We start from the raw sequence: 23,675 nt of genomic DNA, 5'->3' as shown, positions 1-23,675 counted from the left end.
AAGCTTATGCTCAAATAAATTTGTCAGTCTCTAAGGTGCCACAAGTACTCCTTTTCTTTTTGCATGTAATTTGACCAGGTTATCTAGCATGAGTTTATTGTAAAAATAGACAATTTATATGTGAATCTTAGGTCAAGCATGAAAGGTCAGTATCTACTGCAGGACGTCACCTGTGTACTTTGAAATATTTGTTGCATTTCTTTTTAACTTCTCCTCAAAGGCTTACACAAGCTTTTCTTCAGAGGCAGTTGTAAACTTCCCAATCCTTTCAGAGTTTTAGTTCTTTCCCAGCACTATCTCAGGAAACCTGTGGACCAAAAATCACAGTGAGCTAAATAGGGTTAGAACATAGAAACATCTCCTCTGGGGTAATACCCAAGTCAAGTTGACATCATCTAACTATAAATAACGTGCTGTGATTCAAAATTTCAGAAATGAGATTATTGCTTTCTTATAGCAATAGTAACAAGTATATGTGGGGGGGGGGGATGGGTGAAGCAGCTAGTCCAAAAGGTTTACAGTTCTACATACATTCTGTACATTATGAGACAGTGGCAGGGACCAAAGTTCAAATGCCTTCAGCCACCAATAAAGCACTTGTATACCTGTCTCACCTTGCCTACCAAAGGGTGTAAGAGGGTTTTTTTTTTTTTTTTTTACGAATGAGATAAAACAATTACAGTTTGTACAGCACCTTTAGCTTTATAACATTTACTGTGAAGGATCTGGACTAATGTGAACTCTCAGTTCAGAAGGGAAGTTATGCTTTAGGTTAGTGAAAATTTACGTTTTGGGAACAGTTTAAGATCATTGGGCAGTGCTTGTTGAAATATTCAGAGTAATATATCACAAGGATTTTAGTTCTTTTTTTGTTTTGAAAACTCTCTGATATTAGGACTCTGAGACTTTGGTGTTTTACAAATCTAGATATAATTCAGAACTGTTCACTGAATGTGTTTCCCTAAAACTGGTCCATGGAGAATGGATTTGTATCATGCTACTGGCTCACCTCCTTGTTTCCAGCTGCTTCTACAGGTGTCTACATCTTTTATTGCAAAGAGCCTGGAGGCTAGTAAAAAAGTATCTGAAAACAAGAAAGAAGAAGCAGGCTGGCTACCTCTGCCAGGATCCACTGCTACATAAATGGAGAAAGAGAGGAAACAGGTTTCACCCTCAGGGCCAGACTCACCCATGGGAGAGGAAGGCCCAGGGGAGAAACAAATATGGTAGATGGGCGGCTGAGAAGGAGAGAGAGAAGAGCACCAGATGATTGGCAAGACTGTCCAGGGAAATGACATCAAGCGGCAGGGAAGCACATGCAGAAGTGGGGGATCAGACAACTGGGAAACATCTATAGGGGGAGGGAAGGAAAAGGGTCTAGATGATAGAGAAGCAAGTATAGGGAAAATGTGGGAGGGATTGAGAGGAACAAATGAGAAGGGAGGGGAAGAAGAGGAGTAGACAGTGCAATTAACTTTTTTTTTTAAAAGGAAGAATGAAACACATTGGTTTAGATAGCTAAATAAGCAGAAATGCAAAATGGCAGCACAGCGGTAGAACTGAACCCCCAACAGCCTCCCTGACTCCCACATCAGCCTCCCATCCACAGTGTACATGAATGATGAAAGAACAGAAACTTGTGGAGTGTGACATTCTGTACCGTGGGGGAACACCCTACAGCCCCATGTTCATCCTTATAATATCTAATGCGAAGTTTGTCATGTTGGGTGTAATACCAGAGGGGAATGTCACAGTACAGGGCACAGGAGTAAATCACTCCGTGCTACTCTAAAGGCCTCTCAAAGAGAAAAGAATGGAGATGCTTAAGCACAGCTCAGACTACCAGGCATGATCATAGTTTGTGGTCACTGGGGTATCAGTCATGAATATTTATAGAAAGCAAATAAAAAGGGCCATGAGTACCATCACAAATGTGTATCTGATAGCACATCGGCAAATACTTTTTGGTCAGTATTTACATTTGAGAGCATGCACACTAACCATGCAGGTTCATGTTATGAACCATGGCAGCAATACCTCATGTCCTCAGTAGAGCTGTCCTACATACCATTATATTCCCCCGCGGATACCTGTCCTGCAGTTCCCAGCGCAGCTCCTACAAGCCAATTTTGAAGGCCTGGAAGGATAACATAGTGCTGGTGGCAGGACTATTTGAACTATTGGTGCTAGGGACATTTGTCCACACAGCTACTAAAATGGAGCAGGCTGGAATGGAACTAAGACTGTCTAAGCCTAATGGTGGCTGCCATGAATGTACAGTATTTTGGAGCACCTTTGTGTGTCACTTGCAGTAAATTTCTCTCATGTCGACACTAGATTTCTCTGATTGTGACTGTCCGATCTTCTACAATAATTGAGGAAAATCTTAAAATATAGGAATTTTTAAGCAGTGAGGACAGTTGAACTTTTATATGGCTTCAGGGACCTTACAGTTTGCCCTTTCGTAAAACTCAAGGTATATCTAAACAGCACATTCTTTATGGTACTGTGTAGAGTACGTACATGGGTACACCCCTTGTCTCGGGTAGACATAGCAGTGTGGATGATGAGGCCCGGCTTAGACAGCAGAGTAAATACAGGCTTGAAATCTGTGCATATATACCCATGTGCATACCCACACAGTTCTTTATTTGCCCGAACAGTGCCTCCCCCATCTATACTGCTATTTTTAGCTGGGTAGTGTCCAGCTGCCTTTCCCCACCACAGGAAAAGTCTCCTGCAGTGGGGAAAGGTTCTGGTAGAGGAGGCAGCAGGGAAAGTCTTTGGCAGTGGGAAGGCGGAGGGGAAAGGCTCTGGCAGTGAAGAGGGGAGATGCTGAAGCCTTTCCCTGCTGCTTCCCACCGACAAAGCCTTTCACTAAAACACATAGCTACACACTGCAGTGTGGACGTAGCTTTTCCACTGTGGTGTGCAGATACACATATCCTACATGCCAATGCCACTGATGCACAGTGCAGACATAGCCTCAAAGAGACAGGAGTTGCAAATTGCATGTGTCTTGTAACCTAAGGAGTGTATTATAGCTATATAGATCAAAGTAAAAGGATTATAATATTTTCATCCGAAGTGCAAATTATTCATCTTAATGCTAACTATTTTAGAACTCTAAAAGTTCAAATTCAAAGTGTTACAGGGCTTTTGTGGCTATTTGATTGTAATTTTAAAAGTATGAATTGTTTGCTATCAGAATTTGTATAGAACATAGGTATCACCATGATGAATCAGAACCAATGATTCACCTTGTCTAGTATCATATCTTGAATAGTGGTCTGCTCCAGCTGCTTCAGAGAAAGTAGGAAGCAGTAGGAAGTTATGGGAAACCTGCCCTCAGGAAAAGTTTCCTTCTGACTCCCAATAGTTAGATGTTAGTTTATGTCCTGAAGTTTGAGAGTTTATATCCTTTCCAAAACTCTTGTTTGTTTTTTTAAAAAAAATATTTATTATTGTAATTCTAAATATTCTTGATATCTCATTATTGAATCCTGCTGAAGTCGGGGCCTCAAGAATATCTTGTGGCAATGAGTTCCACAGGATATCAGTCCTTTATGCGGAAAAATATGTTCTGGTATTAGATTTGAAATAGCTTTCAGTTTCATTGAATGCCATTTTGTTCTTGTGTTATGAAAGGGTGAATAGAAGTTTCTTTTCTCTTTTTTTTCTCTACATGCCATTCTTTATTTTGCATATTTTATCATGTTCCCTCTTCTCTAAATAAACAGTCCCAATTTTTCAAAATCTCTATTCATATGACTGTTTTTCTGTCTCTAATAATTCTCACTGCCTGTAATTGAACACCCAGAATTAAATAGAAATAAACTGCACCATTAGAGTCCATTTTCCCCCCAAACAATGTAGGGTAATGTGATATAATGTTCAAAATCCAAACCGCTGTACAAATAGAGTAAATACTGCCATTTATCTAACCCATCTTAAAACTATAAATGTACAAAGCCTCAGTTATATTTTGGTAAAGTCTCTATAAAACAGCTCATCTTTAGGGTTTTTTGTTTTTGTTGTGTTTTTAAGGTATTTTAAGGAAAAAAGAATTTCTAGCACCTGTAAAGAGCACTCATTATTATTTCTGCTTTAGGAAGGTGTCTGGATAAATAGAGCAAGACATTGTCATTTTAGTGTTAAGAAAAAACTCTACAGTTATAAAATAATGTGTGTGTAGGCACTTCAGCTCTGATCCCTTTTGTAATCTGCATGTCTGGTATGTATTGATGTACAAAAAATGCAGTAGTCCCTTCCTTTGGGAGTATTTACTCTGTACTGACCCTCTTATAGGAACTTTTTTCCCAGCATGTTCTTTGAGGGCTGGCCCTTTAAACTTGGCAGAGGCAAAAGCTACAGCCCTAAAATGGTTGTTTAGGCCCTGGCTGCTGGTTGCTGCATCTAACTCCCTTCTGGCTGGTAAGAATTATTAACTTCTGTCATGTTTTCCCTATGTCTGAGGAACAGGTACACTCTCACACTGTGTGGTAGACAGAAGGCTGGAATATATTGACAATTAATAATACAAATAAGCAGTAATAATAAATACAGTTCACTGTCTGCAGGGATGAGCTGAACAGATTCATGAAGACTTTAGCTAGCACCAGACAATGGCTTGCTGGTAGTGTTGTTCCAGCTCAGGCTTGCCCTTCTGACATTGTTTATCTAAATGGCTACAAAATGGGGAAAAGGAGGAATGCACATGAAAAATGAACTGTGACTAATGAACTGTTTGGTTATTAATGCTCAGCTCAAGATATATTTCTGACTACTCTTTTGCTTTGCATCCAGTGGCTTCCTTTTCCTTCTAAGTCTACAGGGAGTTTTCTGTTTCCTAGGAGAATAAATTCTGGGAACAATCTAATTTCTGGGGGTTTTGTGAGATCGCTACTGGTGGCTGTGCTGTGGGGGAGGGCGGGGAGGGTCTGTGGTTTATGACCCATCTACCCCCACTTCCTCCTTTTCAGAAATGACCACTTCTTTGCCAACTGGCCCACTAGGTTGAGATACACCTCTCTGCTGCAAAGCAGTTGGGGCAAAACATCATGTGCTTGTATGTGCCATAAGGAAGAATAGACAGCTGCCACAAACAGGTGGGCTGTGAGAAATTAGACCCGGTGCACACTCAGTTGCAAAGGGCTCTTCAGTGGTTGTACTCAGAGCTAGGAGAAAGCTGGGTGGTTGGCAGAAGAATGTAAAGAAGGGAACTGTAATAAGATGGGGAATAGGCCATTTGTTTGGAGGAATGAAGTAGCCTAAGGTATCCAGAACTCAAATATTTGTCCTAAGTATATTTTACTAAGGTTAATTGTACTCATCTTAGGTTCTTCAAGGGTAAAAGCTGATTTTCAAGATATCCATTACACTGGGACTTAAAGATGTGAATGGACTCTGACTTTGCTGCTGTTGGTTGTTACAGTAATACAACCCAATGCAGCTCGACAGTGGCTTGATCAAATTCATAATGCCTTCATCAGAAGTAAGGCTGAGTCTTAAGTTTTGACAGATATTGAGCCACTCTGCAGGCTCCAGGAGCTGTGGATAGATCCATGCTGCTTTGGAAATCACAGGCACTAGCAATCTTGTAAATAGATTGTCTGTAGTCTTCAAGCCACACAAATGCAATTCATGTCCTGGACATATTTGTGCTTTAAAATACCCAGTGAAAGATAATGGAAGGGCCTGATTCTAATTTCACTAGGATATGATCCAACTTTCTGTGAAAAGGCTCATAGATAGGGACACAGGGCTGGGACTTGAGTGTCTTCATCTCAGCTTCACTCCTCATCTGCCCTTCTCACCCACTTCTTCCCTACCCTGTTTCCCTCAATCCCTTCATTTTTATCCACTTAGCATATCTCCTCCCCTCAAAAACTGTGTAACTAACAAAAAGAAAAGGAGTACTTGTGGCATCTTAGAGACTAACAAATTTATTCGAGCATAAGCTTTCGTGAGCTACAGCTCACTTCATCGGATGCATTCATGGGATGAAGTGAGCTGTAGCTCACGAAAGCTCATGCTCAAATAAATTCATTAGTCTCTAAGGTGCCACAGGTACTCCTTTTCTTTTTGCAAATACAGACTAACACGGCTGCTACTCTGAAACCTGTGTAACTAACATGACACTTGCTGCCATCACGTTATTCACTCGGCTTGTGTGTTATACCCTTTTTCCCAACCTATTTTTGGTTGACCCTTAGTCACTACCGTAATAAACATATTAATAATAGGTTTCATTATCAACTACAAATGGGAATTGGACTATATCTTAAAAGTGATAGAAATCAGGAATAGCTCCACAGGAATCAATGGAATTATGCCAGTATTCAAGTCTTTGTGTTTTGTGTTTTGTTTTGTTTTTTTAAGTTTGAATTATGTACTTTTTAAAACAAGATGCAGCATTAATTGAATTGCACAAAGAAATTAGATAAACATGAGAAATAAAAATATAATAGATAACAGAAATGAAAAAGAGATAAAAATGAGAAATAACCTTGAATGCTCTAATCTAGCATGAAATGAAATAACTTTCAGCAACAATGATTCTGAAAGAAATGTTCTCCCTTTCTATGTTGAAAGATATTAGAGCAAGAAGCACTTATAGGAAATAACAGGAAAACTGGGTTCTGCCATTCACATGACAATTCAGTTTCCAGCAGGCTGATGACTACATCACCAACCAGTCACAAATGGCATTAAGTGGCACCTTGTTGGAAGTCTCAGAAAGAAGCCAAGAATCAAATGGTCATGGAGACACACCTTTTTAAAAAAGCTTCCTTTAATTAATCTTTGAGGTACATTGGTGGGACAGCATAGAACGTGAACTTCTGCTTCATATTGCTAGATTATGCATAGCTAGCTACTTTTACTGTAACACAAACACTGAGGAAAAGACTGAAAACATACAGCATTGAGAAAATATTAGTGTAGGGTCAGAAATAAAATCAAGGCTCTTTGTTGAAGATTTTTCTGACATAAAAAGCTGTGTCATACAGGGCTATTTTAAAAGGGGTTAGTTTCATGACCTTACTGATAACAAGAAGGAAGGAAGGGCATTTCCTACCAGAGGTAAACCCAGAAAATACGCTATCCTCTAAATTCTAACAGTTCCATCCTTTTATAACTATGAAAAACATTGGTATATCGGAAATTAGATGCTCAGAAAAATACCTAGGGCCAAGCCTAATTAGAGTTGTTCTAGTCCTGTTTTGTGGATAAATAAAATATTTTACTTTTTTTAGTGCCTGATCAGGTGCCCTTCTTGATTATTAGATTCACTTAATGATTTTTGGATGGGAGAAAAATTAAATCTCAGTGTAAAGTCAGATGGAATTCACCAAAACAAGTCAAAGGTTCAACTGAGACTGGTTCTTTTCTGCTTACCAAAGGAGCGTTTGGAATGCCAAGAAGAAAGAGGTAATATTCAGGAACTCATTCTCATACCAATACGTGGTGAATCTTATGCATAAATCTTTACTCAGTGATCTTATATATGTTATACAATTTTCTCATGTTTGAACACTGTTGAAAATAATCGAGTTAGATGCCAATGCTGACCACAGTTCAGTGGTCAGTGTAAACTATGCTCTGCATAATATCCTATAGTGCCCAACCATTTTCAAACTTGGAAAATAATGAGTGTAGATAAGGCCATTGCCATGAGACTATATGATCTTAAATAAATACGATTATTAGTGATTCATGTTTTTACAGTTATTATATGCCTGCAAAAATAGCATGGTGCCACATGATATTCCAGGTACATGTTTGCAACTCTTATGAAAATCCATTGAGTTGCAAACACATAACCAAGGGCACAATTTAGGATCTTATCATGCACTACTGAAGTCAATAGAGATTTTACAATAAACATCTATGGAAGAAAGAATGAGACTTAAGTAATTAAACTGGAATTTAAAGTGTGTCATAGACTATGTAACAAAGGGTTTCATTACAATTACCAGACATGTAAATTTGGTTTAATAATACTTTTCCCATTTGACATTCAAAAATTTTAATTAAGATGACAACAAACATAATTTCTATTGAGGCCCAGTAATGTTTTTTCATACAGGAGGAAACAAGTGATGCTCTAATTTCTTTGCCCTACTTTCCAAAACAAAGCAAACCAACCAACAAGAAAACCAATCCTCAGAATCTAATAAACTAAGGATGTTGGCTTTAATGAGCCAATGTAATTATAGCTTTTTCTACTGATGATTAAATCAAACTGCTTAGAAGAAAGATCCCTGTGTGTGGCTTTTCTCAATAGCCACATTATAAAAAAACTAACCTTTTATATTTAGATGTAAATGCCAGAAATGTGTCAATATTATGGAGTATATTTTTCCTCTAAATACTGGCACAGCATTCCAATCAGTGTTAATAGGAATTATACATGTTCATCAAAAAACTATTCCCCCACATGCCTCTTCATATATTTATGTCTTACCAGACAGACCAAAGCATCAATATGCCATATTATTGCTTCCAGACTTTGCTAACAATATCCAATGAATGGTTCAAATTGTTCAATCCACTTTACGATAAGAGCGTATACTACTGAAACAACATGAAAGAGAAGGGGGATCAGGCAGACTTTATAAACTGCATCAGCTGAGATGTTCTTGCCCAGACAGTGAGGTTATGCAGCCTATGTAGACCAAACCACTAAGGTTTAAGGAGCTTATAAATTCTATCAACACATCTGAAATACATGACTTCCATCTTTCTGTAGATCTTAGTTTTCCACAGCTCTCATCACCATAATATCTAAACATTCTTCTCGTCTGCTGGACCATTCAGGTACAAAGTGGTTGAAAACTCTACCTGTAAACTAGTTAACTTAGGGACACAAAGATCATCATACCACATCTGATCAGTTGCCCATTTTGTCTGATATCCTGTTTCCAATATAGTCCAGCACTAAACATTTAGTGGAAGGTACAAGAAACCTCAATAATGGGCAATTTTTTAAAGAAACTAACCATAGAGAAAGCTTCTTCCTAATGTCTATAATTTAGAATGAGAATTTATATTCGCTATATTTTGTATTTTTTTTCATATAGATTTTTAAAAATCTAAATAAATACTGGCCAAGACTTTCAGAGGTAGATAGGCAGGCAGAGTGCAATTTGCAAACATATTCAACATTGGCCTAACTCTACTCCCATTTAAGTCAATTGGAGTTTTACGCCAATGCTGAGTGATTTGGAAAATCTCATTTGTAAACACAACAGTTATTTGAGTGATTGTCCACACAGATTCAACTCTTTTTGTGCATGCCCCCCACCCCACAACCACGCAAGATTGGATTCTTTTGGCCAGCAGTATCCACTGGTATTGTACCTTCACCCTGGATGTCCTTGCTTACCCTCCTCACAAGGACATAAAGGGTAGAGTGGGCCTAGCCATCCCTCAGTTTCTTCTTGCCACCCGTGGCAGCAAGACAGAACCCCAGCAATGTCCACCTGCTTCTCTGCATACTGTGCTGGATAGTTTTGTTGCCCATTGGCCAAACACATACAGAAATAGTTTAATCAGGTTCTGCTTTTTACCCTTGAACCCCTCCCGCTCCACAGCACCCCCTGTCCATGTGGAGAGACTAACAATGTCAAAAGCAAAATCTACAGAGTTAAAAACCTGCCCTCCCTGTGAAGCTTCAATGCCACTCAGTGGTGGGCACTGTAAGTTCCTATTTTGTTTAGCAGAGGGATATATTCCTCAGTAATCTATTACATGTTGCTCCTTCTCTAAGCAGACTCAAAAAGCTAGAGAAGACCACTTAAAATTGTTTCTCTTGGAGTATTCTAGACAAGCACCCTCAGACACCAAAAGGAGGGATACAGGTATAGCTCTGGAGTCTGCATTGGTAGTGAGATGTTCCTACTACCCACCTCCAAGCAAATAGATAACTGTCTAATAGTCATCAAAAGTGGAATCCATGTGGACAATCACTCAAAGAAGAAAGAATGATTACGTATACTACAGTAACTGTGGTTCTTCAAGATGTTTTGTCCACATGGATTCCATGACCACCTGTCTTCCCCACTACTACAAACTCCTGTTCCTCTAGGATTCTGTAATAGGGAAGAAATTGAGGGACAGTTGGGCCCAGTCTTCCTTTTATGCTCTCAGGATATCTACAGCCCAGGCACATCTCCAGCAGACACTGCTGGGCAAAAAGACATGATTTCATGCACATGGGGTTCATGTGCACTAAGAAAGGAATCCATATGGACAACACGCCTTGAAGAACTATAGTCACTGTAAGGTAGATAACCTTTTTTTTGGCACCTAACTAAGTGCATTTATGCATATACTTTTTGTTTTTGAAATGATGGTTGAGTCAAGCACAAAGCGACTGTGCAACTTTAGAGAGAGTTCACATTTTGGGAGCATTGGGAGCCTGCCCATGGGTTAGGTGTATTTTGAAACTAGGTGGGAAGGAGCAAAACACTGGCTCTTGAAAGTTAAACTTATTGATGGTCAACGGGACATAGATTCCTAATTGCATGTCACTTTTGTAAAATGGGACTTTTGCTCTGAAGTCACTTAGGCACCTTTGAAAATTTTACCCAATGTATCTGAGAATTTGTCTAGATCTCAGTGGGATTACTGCATGAAGTTTACTTGTGTAAGGCTTTGAGAATTTTATTGCTTCAAGAGCAATGTTAACAAGCTTCGGGGATGTTGGTGAACATTGCAGGAGGTAGTCATAAGCCTGTTCAAAAATACAAAAACAATGCATTGTTTGCTGGATGAAAATCTGTAAGTAAAATGGTTAAACAATGGTTATGTTCAAGCTTTTAAGAGTGTATTACAAATAATGACACTTTTAAAATGGAAATGTTCTAGAGGGATACTGAAAGAGGGAATGTTTAAAAAACCTCAGGGTGTATGAGTAATTTGAGATTATTTTAGCAGTTTGATAAATTAGGACATTTTAAAAACTCCTCCATGTTCTAATAATTGATTTTAAATTTTAGCCAGTTTAAAAGGATACTTAGACTCATCTAAATGGTATCAAGTGGAGTGCCCAGGGGCTGGGGTCAGTTTTGTTCAACGTCTTTAATAATGATCTGGCCGATGCGATTAATTGCACTCTCAGCAAGTTTGCAGATGACACTAAATTGCGGGGGAAAGGTAGATACGCTGAGGGTAGGGATAGGGTCCAGAGTGACCTAGACAAATTGGAAGATTGGGCCAAAAGAAATCTGATGAGGTTCAACAAGGACAAGTGCAGAGTCCTGCACTTAGGAAGGCAGAATTCCATACACCGCTACAGGCTGGGGACCGGCTGGCTAATCAGCAGTTCTGCAGAAAAGGACTTTGGGATTACAGTGGAGAAGAAGCTGGATATGAGTCAGCAGTGTGCCCTTGTTGCCAAGAAGGCCAATGGCATATTGGGCTGTATTAGTAGGAGCATTGCCAGCAGATCAAGGGAAGTGATTATTCCCGTCTATTTGGCACTGGTGAGGCCACACCTGGGTATTGCATCCAGTTTTGGTTCCCCCACTACAGGAGGGATGTGGACAAATTGGAAAGAGTCCAGGAGGGGCAACAAACATGATTAGGGTGCTGGGGCACATGATTTACGAGGCGAGGCTGAGGGAACTGGGCTTATGTAGTCTGCAGAACAGAAGAGTGGGGGGCGGATTTGATAGCAGCCTTCAACTACCTGAAGGGGGTTCCAAAGAGGATGGAACTCGGCTGTTCTCAGTGGTGGCAGATGACAGAACAAGGAGCAATGGTCTCTGGTTGCAGTGGGGGAGGCTGGATATTAGGAAACACTATTTCACTAGGAGAGTGGTGAAGCACTGGAATGGGTTACCTAAGGCGGTGGTGGAATCTCGAACGTTAGAGGTTTTTAAGGCCCGGCTTGACAAAGCCCTGGCTGGGATGATTTAGTTGGTGTTGGTCCTGCTTTGAGCAGGGGATTGGACTAGATGACCTCCTGAGGTCTCTTCCAACCCTAATATTCTATGTTTCTATGATCCGAGGGTTCATTTTGTGACCTTAACTTAGTTAATTATGCTAAACCTAAGAGTAATAAACCATTTAGATTTGCAAACATTTAACAAAATATGTCCTAACGTTAGCCAAAAATATCAGACAATGGGATGCAATTGATATAGCTGCAGACAGACATTCTTCCCTGGCTCTTCATTTCTGACTTCATTAATGTTGCTCAGTTATTTTTTCTTCCAAACAAATACAGAGAGCAAATTCCTTTAAAAGTTGTCAGGCTGAACTGTGCTGGAGTGGAGGGGAAGGAATCCTCCTCCTAACACTGGAACACCTGCACACTCCGTGACCAAATGCTACAGCCCAAGGATTATAATAGCAGCCACAGCCCATTTTGCTCACCCGAGCAGGGGTTTTACATGGCGGATCTGTATAGTAAATGGACATATTGGCCTTTTCGCTAACCTTCTGCTTTGTTTATTAACAGCCCCTCTTCTCCAGTTCCTTTAGATCTAAATACTTCAATAACTACAGAGCACAAAACTCTCTCCTTTCTTCTCGGCAGTGGAGTGTGATTGAGATTATTACTTCTCCCTTATTATTATTTCTAAGAACATTGATTCAAAGTTTTTATTTAAAAGGCACGGTTTAATCTTGATTTCAAGCCACATCAGGCTTGGGCTGTCTGATCTCTTCTAGCGAGGAGTTCTACAGCCACATGAGTTACATGCAGCAGGACTGTAGACTTTTTGTCTTTTTCAAGTGAATACCTTGAGGCAGTAAAAGGTTTTCATAATAGAAGAGGACCGCAAAATATTCTTTATTACAGTATAAATATATAATGCATATACACTGGAGTAAACCACTGGCTCTACCACAGGAACCTCACAAACCATCGAATTTTACAGATTCTTCATGTGAGGGCCAGAATCTCTTACATGGTCGTGTTGGCTTGCCCAGTGCAGGCTCTGACGGAGGAGCCTCTAGAGATAAGTGACTATGGTGCCACAAGTTACCTGCAAGCTGTGTGCAGGTCATAGAGGAGCATGATTCCCAGTATATCCAGCGCTGCCGCCACAGGGAGGGCTAAAGCTACCTTCCATGATGGACTCTTTGGGGCATTACCCTGTGGATACATTGCTGCTCACCTCACTGTCATGGGCCTTACTGATACAGGAAGCTTGACTTGAAACTTCCTGAACCTTCAGAGATGAAATTGTCCCAGAAACGTCAATGTTGGTGTGTTCTGATGTAGTGTATTGTGGCTCTGCCTAGATGATACTTTGCTGTTCACTCTCTTCATCTAAAATTTGGTGTGTGTTTTTATCCCACCCTTCCCCCTACCCTGCATTGTAAAATGATTTTTGCATCCTTTATAGTGCATACTTTGAGTTTAGAAACTGTAAAATAAGTCATAGTATTGACTCAAGCCAAGTTAGAAAAAAGCATGTATTTACCATCTGTCTACACAGTACCCATACTGATAGGACACCTGCAAATTGTAGGCTTGCTTCTCTCACATATACTGGTCCAAATCAGGAGTAACTTTATGGAATAGAAAGGAAAATCAGACCTAAGGGATCAAAATCACATACATGGGAGCATTAAATTTGGGCTTGTGACTGAATGGGGGAAGATACTGTAAACCCTGCCTAGGTTTTAGCAAGAACATGGTTAAAAATCTCTCCCTTAGTAGTGGAAAAATAAAATCTTGTTTTAAGTACAGAGGTTATTGGGAAATCTTTCCATGAGAGAAGTGTGGCTCAGCCCAGCTAAGCGTGATTCGTTGGCACCCTATATGGCAGTATAGGCTCTAAGGTCTATGATTTAATTCATGTCATAGCTCAGGGCAATGGCATCTATATTCCCCCCTTAGTCCACCAAGAGCACCCACTCTAGGATCCCAGCTCTTGAACTGTCACGTCTCTTGGGCAGAAATCCCAGGTCTCTCTCCCCCAAGACCAGGGTGTTAAGGCCACACAACTCCCTAATTTACACTGTGATATGCCCGGCAAGACAGACTGCCTACAAGGTTAGCATCTGCACTTTATTTTCTCTCCAGAGATTATACCCACTGTATTTCCCACAGTTATAAATTACCACAGAACTCTTTATAAGGAAGCACCATTATTCTGAAGGAGAAAGAATTACTGAGAAAACATATTAAAAATAATAAAAGAACCTACGCACATGCTAAAAAGCTTACCACATATCATTCTAACTCCATCCTCTGACTCCGGTAAGTGTCAGTCCTTCAGAACACATGTCTGGGTTTTCCCCATGGTACCAGTTAAAAACTGTCTCAGATTCAGAATCAGAACCCAGGCTGGGCTGTTCAGCTATTTCTTTATGCAGCTCAGGCCCATCATCTTGTCTCTAGGAAAAGGTAGTTAGCAGACTCCTCAGGCTGTAGCTTCAAAAGGCTGGGTTTTTGCATAATTGGAGGTGGTAAATTTTCATCCTCTACATAGGTATTCCCCCATCAAATCCACTTCATGTTTATCATCCCAAAAGTCCATTCTTGTCTGGCACATTTTCAATATAGTCCTTTGAACTCCCAGGCCTAATATCTGTCACATCTGCTCTCTTGAGAGGTTGCATACAATCTCAGCTAAAAATAACACATCAACCATTCATCTAATACACTGGACTCCAAAGATTCTTAAATGTAATTCAGTAAAGTCTTCCAGAGATATATAGAAAATTACCATATCTGTCAACATTTGTATCTTATCTTCCTTATCAGAAAAATAAAATAGCTGAAAAATTCTTCTATCTGATGGCCTCAGACTTTGGCTGTATACAGCTGTCATTTTGGTAAAGTTAATTTAGAAACAGCAGGGAGTCTTTTGAACTGTTAGTTTAAATTAGAGCTGGTTGGATATTATTAGTCAAATACATTAGTTGGGGGAAATTTTGCTATTCTTTGTTGAATAAATTATTTAGCAAATAATTGCTTTCAGTATTTAATCAGCTCTAGCTGGAAATTAACTATAGGAATTTTTTAATGTGTTTGTTTGTTTTGTTTTAATATGGCTAAATGTAAATGTATATAACTGGGAACAAAGAATATGGGCCATACTTACAGGATGGGGGACTCTATCCTGGGAAGCAGTGACTCTGAAAAAGATTTGGGGGTCATGGTGGAGAGTCAGCTGAACATAATCTTCCAGTGTGACACTGTGGCCAAAAGAGCTAATGAGAACCTCAGATGCATAAACAAGGGAATCTCAAGTAGGAGCAGAGAGATTATTTTACCTCAGTTTTTGTCACTGATGTTACCATTGCTGGAACACTGTTTCCAGTTCTGGTGCCCAAAATTCAAGAAGGATGTTGAGAAATTGGAGAGGGTGCAGAGAAGAGCCACGAGAATGATAAAAGGATTAGATAACATGCCTTATAGTGACAGACTCAAACAGGTTAAGCTTAACAAAGAGAAGGCTAAAGGGTGGTTTAATAACAGTCAAAGAACCTCCATGGGAAACAAATATTTTGTAATGGACTCTTCAATCTAGCAGAGAAAGGTATAACACGATCCAGGGGTTGGAAGTTAAAGCTAGGCAAATTCAGACTGAAATAAGAAGTACATTTTAAACAGTGAAAGTAATTAACTACTGGAACAACTAGTCAAGGGTCATGGTGGATTCTCCATCACTGACAATTTTAAAATCAAGATTGGACGTTTTTCTAAAACATATGCCTAGGAATTGTTTTGTGCAAATTCTATGGCCCATCTTCTATAGAAGATGTGACTAGATGATTACAACAGTCCCTTCTGGCCTCAGAATCTGTGAATCTAGGAATTTCACATTACTACTGTGAGAAATAAAATAACCATTTCATAGAGATTAATCTCCCCATAATCTAGAAAACATTAGTTATCATAATAGTGCACACAGTTACAATAAAATTAGTTACTTCATATCAGTCTCACTGTACATAATAGCTGTTTTCAGACTGAACTTCATTCTCATGAAGATTCTAACTTTCAGCCTGAATAGCCTGTATGCGAGAAGGGTTTCTTAGTTAAGTTAATTTCCCGTCTTAAATTTTGCCTAGGAATTCCTTAGAAATTTCCTACATAATTTTAGTTGTAAATGCATTTTTTTTTCTTTTAGAAAGGTTTTCCAGGAAAAAAAGTGTAAACCAGCTCAAGAGATCCACTGTACTCTATAATGTGTACACAAAGATTTGTCTGTACAATATGATCTAACTTTTTTATTCATAACATAAATTACCATAGCTTAAAGACGTTAGATATCTCTTATGTCACACCCAGATCCTACACTTATTTTGCCTTGGACTGACGACTAAATTACATGCCTGAAAATTAGGTACTTCTAATTTTTAGATGGCCTGAAATAAAGTTTTATCATTTGAGTTTTATCACATATTAAAAGTAATCCGTGTACTTCCCCTGTCAGAACCTTCTTGCGCAGTCTAAGTGAAATCAGGTATTGATTTTAACATTCCATCTGAAATTGCACAACGGAAAATGGCCTTGTTTGTATACCATACATGTGAACTAGTGACCTCATTGATTCCTGCCTGACATTTGAGATTTCTGTGCACACTGCTCTGTTAATCTTCCAAAACCTCTCTTAATTCCCAAGAAGATGGTGCTTTTATTTTATGTGCATTTCTTTCCCATCAATCCAGTTGCAAGAAAGGAAAGGTGAGTCCAACACCACATGAAAATATGGCACTAAGACTTTACAGCAAATCCGCTTGCATTCATAACCTCATCCATCACAATCCATTGAAAATCCATAAACATCTCAGGACCTTCCTTTCCTGGTTTGTACCTATTTAGGGACACACATGATTCTGATTCATGTACATATCTTCTATGGTCTACTGAAGCTTCTGTCAGGTTTCAGAGTAGCAGCTGTGTTAGTCTGTATTCACAAAAAGAAAAGGAGTACTTGTGGCACCTTAGAGACTAACAAATTTGAGCACAAGCTTTCGTGAGCTACAGCTTCTGTGGATCCTGTAATTCCTGCCTTTATTATGTTCATCAACCTCCAGACAAGAAAAGATAGATCCCAAGAGAAACCTGAGAATAAATCTTCCAAGAGCTTCTTTCTTTTCTTTTCTTTTCTTTCATGAAAGAAGTGCACATAATGGTTGTGTTTTAAAACTCCAGTCTTCCAAGGAAAATGGGGAGGCATGCACCTGACTGTAGTTTGTATGTGATGTGGTTCCAAAAGACACCTCACTCTCATGCCCTTGGCTAACTAGGTCAAATATCCCAATATTCACTGTTAAGACATCTAACTGCTTGGGACATCTGTCAACCTTAGGACTGGTGATCTTAAGAGTACTGGCTTCTCTATTTCTGCCTGAAGCTTTAAATAACCAAACTGTTCCAGGAACAGCTAGCTGAGAGGGATAGGGTGACCAGACGTCCCGATAAAATCGGGACTGTCCCGATATTGAGCAGTTTCTCCCGATATTTGTCCCGATATTCTATTTTGGGCGAGGCAGCCCTTTTTTTTTTGCTTAGGCGGTGGTGATAGGCCGGGGGAGCCTGGCACGTCCGGGTCTTTGGTGGCACTTCGGCGGCAGAAAACTCAGTTGCTGACGGGCTTCGGCAGCATTTCAGCAGTGGATACTTCTTTCTTCATCAGCAAGATTTATTTCCCGCCGCCGAACGGGCCGGGTGAGTGTAACAATTGAAAAGGCGCTCCCCCTGCGGCAGTCCCAATATTTTGGATTTAGCATCTGGTCACTCTAGAGAGGGGACATCCCCCGTGAAGCTGGGTGCTTCTGGTTGGCAAATCTCTCGCTCCCCTATTAAGCAATGAGTAACTCAGTTTCTTTGTGCTGCTGGAAGCAGACACCCAGTAGCAAGCCCCTTTCCCCCAAACACAGTGTCTGTCCATGTTTAGTCACATGTCCAGGCAGTCTCAGCAATGTGCAGACTGTTGGGGCCTTCAGTTAGTTGCCCAGGCATGGCAGTCAGGGCTCTGTCATAAGAACATAAGAATGGCCATACTGGGTCAGACGAAAGGTCTATCCAGCCCAGTATCCTGTCTACCAACAGTGGTCAATGCCAGGTGCCCCAGAGGGAATGAACCTAACAGGTAACGATCTAGTGAGCTCTCTCCTGCCATCCATCTCCACCCTCTGACAAACAGAGAATAGGGACACCATGTCCTGGTAAATCCTCCTCTATCCCAACTGCCACAGTTGGTTGTGGTCTCTCATAGAGGCTAAACCAGGTGGTTTCAGTTTCTGCAGTCGATGTGAGGCTATCTGTGTGAGCTGCTTCTTTCATACCCCCAACAGGGCAGGAGGACTACACCTATGCAAAGAATGTCATTCTCTATTGAATTCTATAGGTGTTTAGAGAAACTTCTGTAGAAATCTATTTAGTTTGCATAGAAACCTAACATTTTAATCCCTATATAGTTAGATAACTTTTCCACCCAAAAGAGCAGCAGAGAATGGGACACATTCACTTTAATTGGCAGAACTTATTCTCAGGGAACGATTTTTAGAAATCTAGAGGTTTTCACTTCTACAGTATCAGATCCTTTGCTAGACCCACCACCTCCACAAACCACCCCCACCTAGTAGGGTTTTTTTTCTTTGCCTTTTGAACAAATACTGTACAATTCTAGTACTTCCAATGTGATTGCTAGACTGCATCCCTCTGTATATGTGGCTGAGCTGTTTGTTTTACAACCTGCATTATAATTATCAAAGAAGGGAGTCTCAATTAACTTAGTTCTGCAAAATACAGCCAGGTAGTTCTTTTAATGTTAAGGTCCAATGATCTCGTTCATTTGGATTCATTTCTCAGAGCACCTACGTTTGGTACGCTTGCTGTCATCCATTGTGTTTCTAAAGTGAGATTTATCAGTACTTCACTGTAGAAAAAATGCAGTTGCATACCAAAGCAGTATCAGGCATAGCAATTCTAGCCTTGGCCATATGAAAACAAATTGAAGTTGTTAAACAGAGTCTTCTACAAGATCAAAACTAAAGAAGAGTTGCAGGTTTTCTATCTTTATTGTATGTTATGTGTTGCAGGCAATGCAATACTTGAAAAAAGGTCTCCAATTTCTGTAATGACTTGCAAGTACTCATAGTAAGTCAATTGCCTCATCACTGGGTTAAATTTAATGGAAATAACTGTTTCTGTACATGATTTTTTTTCTATGTTATTAAAGCAAACCTTTACTTTACAGTGCAGGGTTGCATGGATAATACGCTTGGCACATTGAAATAGTCAGATAGTTGAAAGGATTGCAATGCATCAGGGCCTCTGCACTAGAGAATATGTGTTGAGGAAAATATGCTTGATTTACTCAGGCTGCTCTCACCATGTTAATGCTGCACCTTTTTTTTAATAGAAATAGCCAATAAATTGATGTATAAAATAAGGGACATTCAATGGTAAAATATGAAAGTTCATTATGAAACACACAAATCAATTTTCCACTCAAGTACATGAGATGGATAACTAGCAAGAGGATAGTAACAGAACCACTACATATCACTGTTAAAAGCTGTTAGGATCTCTCAAAATGGTGTCACCCAGCTGATGAACACAGACAAAAGAACGGTACCTGCATTACTTCTGAACCAAGGAAACATGTGCATCTTCTGGCATTTTATTTTAAGATGCTAAATTATAGCATCACAGTAATGATGCTTCAGTTAAGGTTGATTCAGACAGTGATCAAACCATATGGCATTCTTTACAAAAATGACCCAGCAAGTGTTTGTGAGAAATACTTGAACAGTACAGCCTGTGCCGTGCCTGTTGATGTGAATAAATGCCTGGCTTCATTTGCCAGTGCTGTCATTCACACTACATTAAATTCACTTACGATAAAATTTGTTTTCTACTACATGTGTCAAACTTATTTAAGAATCCTTTACCTCTTTATTTTTAAATACTGTCAAAGCCCTCGTTAGTTTAGGAAGTAATAAGTTAGATTTTCACCTGTACATGTGAATTTTCTGTGACAATCATGAGAAATTGGGAAACCAGTTCAGATAAACCTAAAACATATTATCAGAAACTTTTGTAATTCTCTGACGTGAACCAAGACTCTTTTTCTTTAGGAAAAGTTTAGTCTCCATCTCGAAGACAGAGATGAAGCAGGTCTCACTAAAACTACTCATTTCCACATCTGCCAAAAAGGCCTCCCACCAGCCTGCGCTCTCTGCACTTAACATTAGGAGAGATTACATTATGGGAAAAGTTTCTGCTGAGCCCTCAGTTGTGTTCAGCTCAGTACTCTTGTGATCTGGGTACAGAAACCATTTTGCTGTGAATAGATAGTGCATTTCCGAATGCACTTGATCTGAATGAAGTACCTGCATGATCTAATGGAGCCTTCTGGAGGTGTTATACTCTAGTACTGTCATTGCAACTGGGGAGATCCAAGAAAAGAAGCTCTCAGAAGAGAAAGAAGATTTCCTAGTGTCTTCCTTTCCACATCTACCCAACCAGATACTTGGGGGATGGGAGGAACCCTTTAGATCACTCAATGAAGTCAGAGAAGACCAATCGGTAGGAAGCCACAGGCATCCCCCAACCAAATGGCCAATACTGATGGTCAGAGGTGTCAAGGGTGGAATCATTGGACTTTGGGGAGAGGATCAAGTCTGTCTGGATAATTCTGATAAACTTTAGGATGTGTATGTCTACCTTTTGAAATTTACCCATCACTCTAAACCAGATGCTTTACAAATGCCACCCACTTACCTCCGTGGGTGGGGCTACCAGTGAAGGAGGGAGATACTCACTAAGGGACACTGGGTGGGTCCTCTCCTGGGGAGTCTCTGGTACACAATGGCCAGCTGTCGGGGGTGGGGCAGCGGGGAACACAAACTGATGGGCCAGCATTCCCCAGCTACCAGGATTTAGCCTAGCATGTGGGACATGTGAAGCCTTTTTGGTCTCTATTCCAGCAGCTGAACCCTACCCATACTGAACTAGGAATGGGAATGCAGCCTGACAGATGCTACAGGTTAGCTGATCCAGGGGTGCTGGAACAATTCATATAGTGGGGGTATTGGGAGCCATTGAACCAAACTGTACACCTTATATATGATGGAAACCACTTTACTTCTGGGGGGATTCTGTGCCAAAAATTAAAATTTCTGCACAAAAAAATTAAAAATTCTTGTGCCCAATAGTTTAAAATTCTACAAAATTCTGCATATTTTATTTATCAAAATAACACAGTATAATCACTCTGGTTTCAGTTATTTCTGTAATGTATTTAAACTACAATACAATGGATGAAGAATAGGAGTGGGGAGCATTGGAGGAAATCCCCATGCCTAATAGTTATAGAGCTAGGTTTGACCCTTTATTTCTAGTTATTAGTCAATAAATATATGCAGCCATATGCTCACTGTTACATCATAGGCAACTGAAGAGCAAGTGAGGGGTGGCGAATCTAACTCACAGTTTATATTGGCTACTGAACACCTCCAGAAAGATCAGTAACAAACAGGTCATGGAGCACATTTTCATAGGAATTTTTTTCAGTTCAAAAATGTAAATCAGTTCTAATCACTAAAGCACCATAAGCATTAACAAGGCCATACTGTCCTTTACAGCACTCTAGCAATCTAAAGGAATCTTAAAACCTTTACACCTGTTTTATACTCCTGGCGGAATTCACAAAGACAATAGGAACAATTCACTAAGCCAGCAGACTGCTACGTTCTGCTCTGACCTAGGGGAAGAGCCTGCCCTACGCTTACCTCCACAGAAACATCATGAAGCCCTGCCCCTCCATGCCGAATGTGCCACAATAGCGAGCGAGAGGGACAGAGTGTCTCTCTGTCTCACACACTTGAACGACTGCCAACCCCCCCTCCAGGCGGTGATTTATGCCCAAACCAACCTGCTTGTGCTGACAGGGTGGGACTTGTGACCACTCTTGTGTCTTCCCTTTGCTTCCCTGTCAGAAGTCATTTTTTCTACAGGGAAACAAAATAAATCTGCATGGGACATGAATTCTGCACACATGCAGTGATGTAGAATTCCACCAGAAGAACTACTTCAAGCCAGGGGGTGTGGCAGCATCCCTAGTTCCAGCACCTGTTAGTTGATCACCCATTTGAAGTTCAGGAAGGAATTTTTTCTCCAATGGGCCAATTGGTAGAGGACCAGGGAGTGTTTTGCCTTCCTCTCAGCCACAGTCAGTTAGGTAGGAATGTGCTTAGTGCCTAACTGAGATACTTAGGGTAAGTCATTTATTTATTGCAACTTGCATTCAGTTTCCAGTGTGGTTAAAATAAAATTAAACGTTCTCAGAGGTAAAAGACCTGGGATTTTGGTGATGGGTCTTGTCTTCACAAGCCAAGCCAGACCTTGTGGTCCTCGCAGGCCAAGGTCCCCACCCCTCCGCACCCTTTGTTCCCTTTGCAGGATGGGGAAGAGGGTGCTAGGACTCAGAAATAGCTAATTCCGGGGGGTTGGGGTAGACTAAGTAGAGCCTACCCTGAGTTCTGGGTTATATGTAACCCCCACACTGAAACCAATTAAATGTCTGGTATAGGAGAGTATGGGTGATGGGCAGGTAGCACGCCACCCCTGTGTTAAAGTTTAATCAAGTTGAAGCCTGCTGCTCACAATCCATCCATTTTTCTGTCCTCATTTTGCTGCTGTGTCTGCCTCACTTTCTTATTTGCTCCCATTCTTTGCAGTAATATTTTTCATAATCCTATCGTATTTATTGTTTTATCATGATATTAATTTAGGAGTACAATTATGTTTGTTTTTCCTTTTAAAAAAACCTGAAACAAACCTATCCTTAATAGATTATTGGAGGGCAGTCTATGAGAAATCACAGAATGGTATCACTCTAAGAACAATTAGGAATGATCCTATGAAGAGCCGAGAACAATTCTGGAGCAGGACATTCTAACAAATAGCAGCCCAATAACTTTTAAGTAAGGCATGAAGCTAAAACATCTCCAGGAGTATACCTTTTTCATAAAAGTACTATTTTATGCTCCCCATATGCTGCAACAGATCAGATTGGAAGATAGTCAGGAAGTTATAATAGATTATAATGGTCCCTTATCCCCTGAAAAACTATGACCTTATTTAAAATCTAATACCAATTTAAAACTGCATTGTTGGAAAGTTCTTAATATGAAATACCCACCTTGCCACTGTGTTCAGTTAAAGAGATGATGCTCTGTGAAATGTTACAATGTTAAAATGTTGATTCTCTACATAGAAGCCATATATCAGTGATAATGTACATATCAGCAGTTCACAATAGACAGTGATAATTATATGATATATAATCAAATATCTGACATATAATAAGAGTAATAATTGCATCCGTGCTATTCATATTATACTATATTTAACAATAGATAGAATTTGATGGTGTGTGCAAAACTTTGACTCTTTAAAAAAAGATTTTGGGGTTTAATGAAACTTTCAAATATCATAAAATATATTTTGCCTTAAACTATTGTCTTCAAATGGAAATCTTATTTAAAAGCAAATAAAAATCTTCATATTCACACTAAATGGAAGCTTTCAGCCACTTTCTGCCACACTTACTGATGTTGAATGTTGTCCTGCTTCTCAAGCAGCCCCATTGAAATTGCGGGGCAACTAGTGAAGTAAAGTGTTACTCAGCGTGAGTGAAGGAATCAGCATCTGGCCATTGGAAAGGAAACAATAAAGATTCTTATTT

This window comes from Eretmochelys imbricata, chromosome 3 (genome assembly GCF_965152235.1).
Source record: "Eretmochelys imbricata isolate rEreImb1 chromosome 3, rEreImb1.hap1, whole genome shotgun sequence".
Taxonomy (NCBI): Eukaryota; Metazoa; Chordata; order Testudines; family Cheloniidae; genus Eretmochelys; species Eretmochelys imbricata.
Note: the sequence above shows the minus strand (reverse complement) of the source record.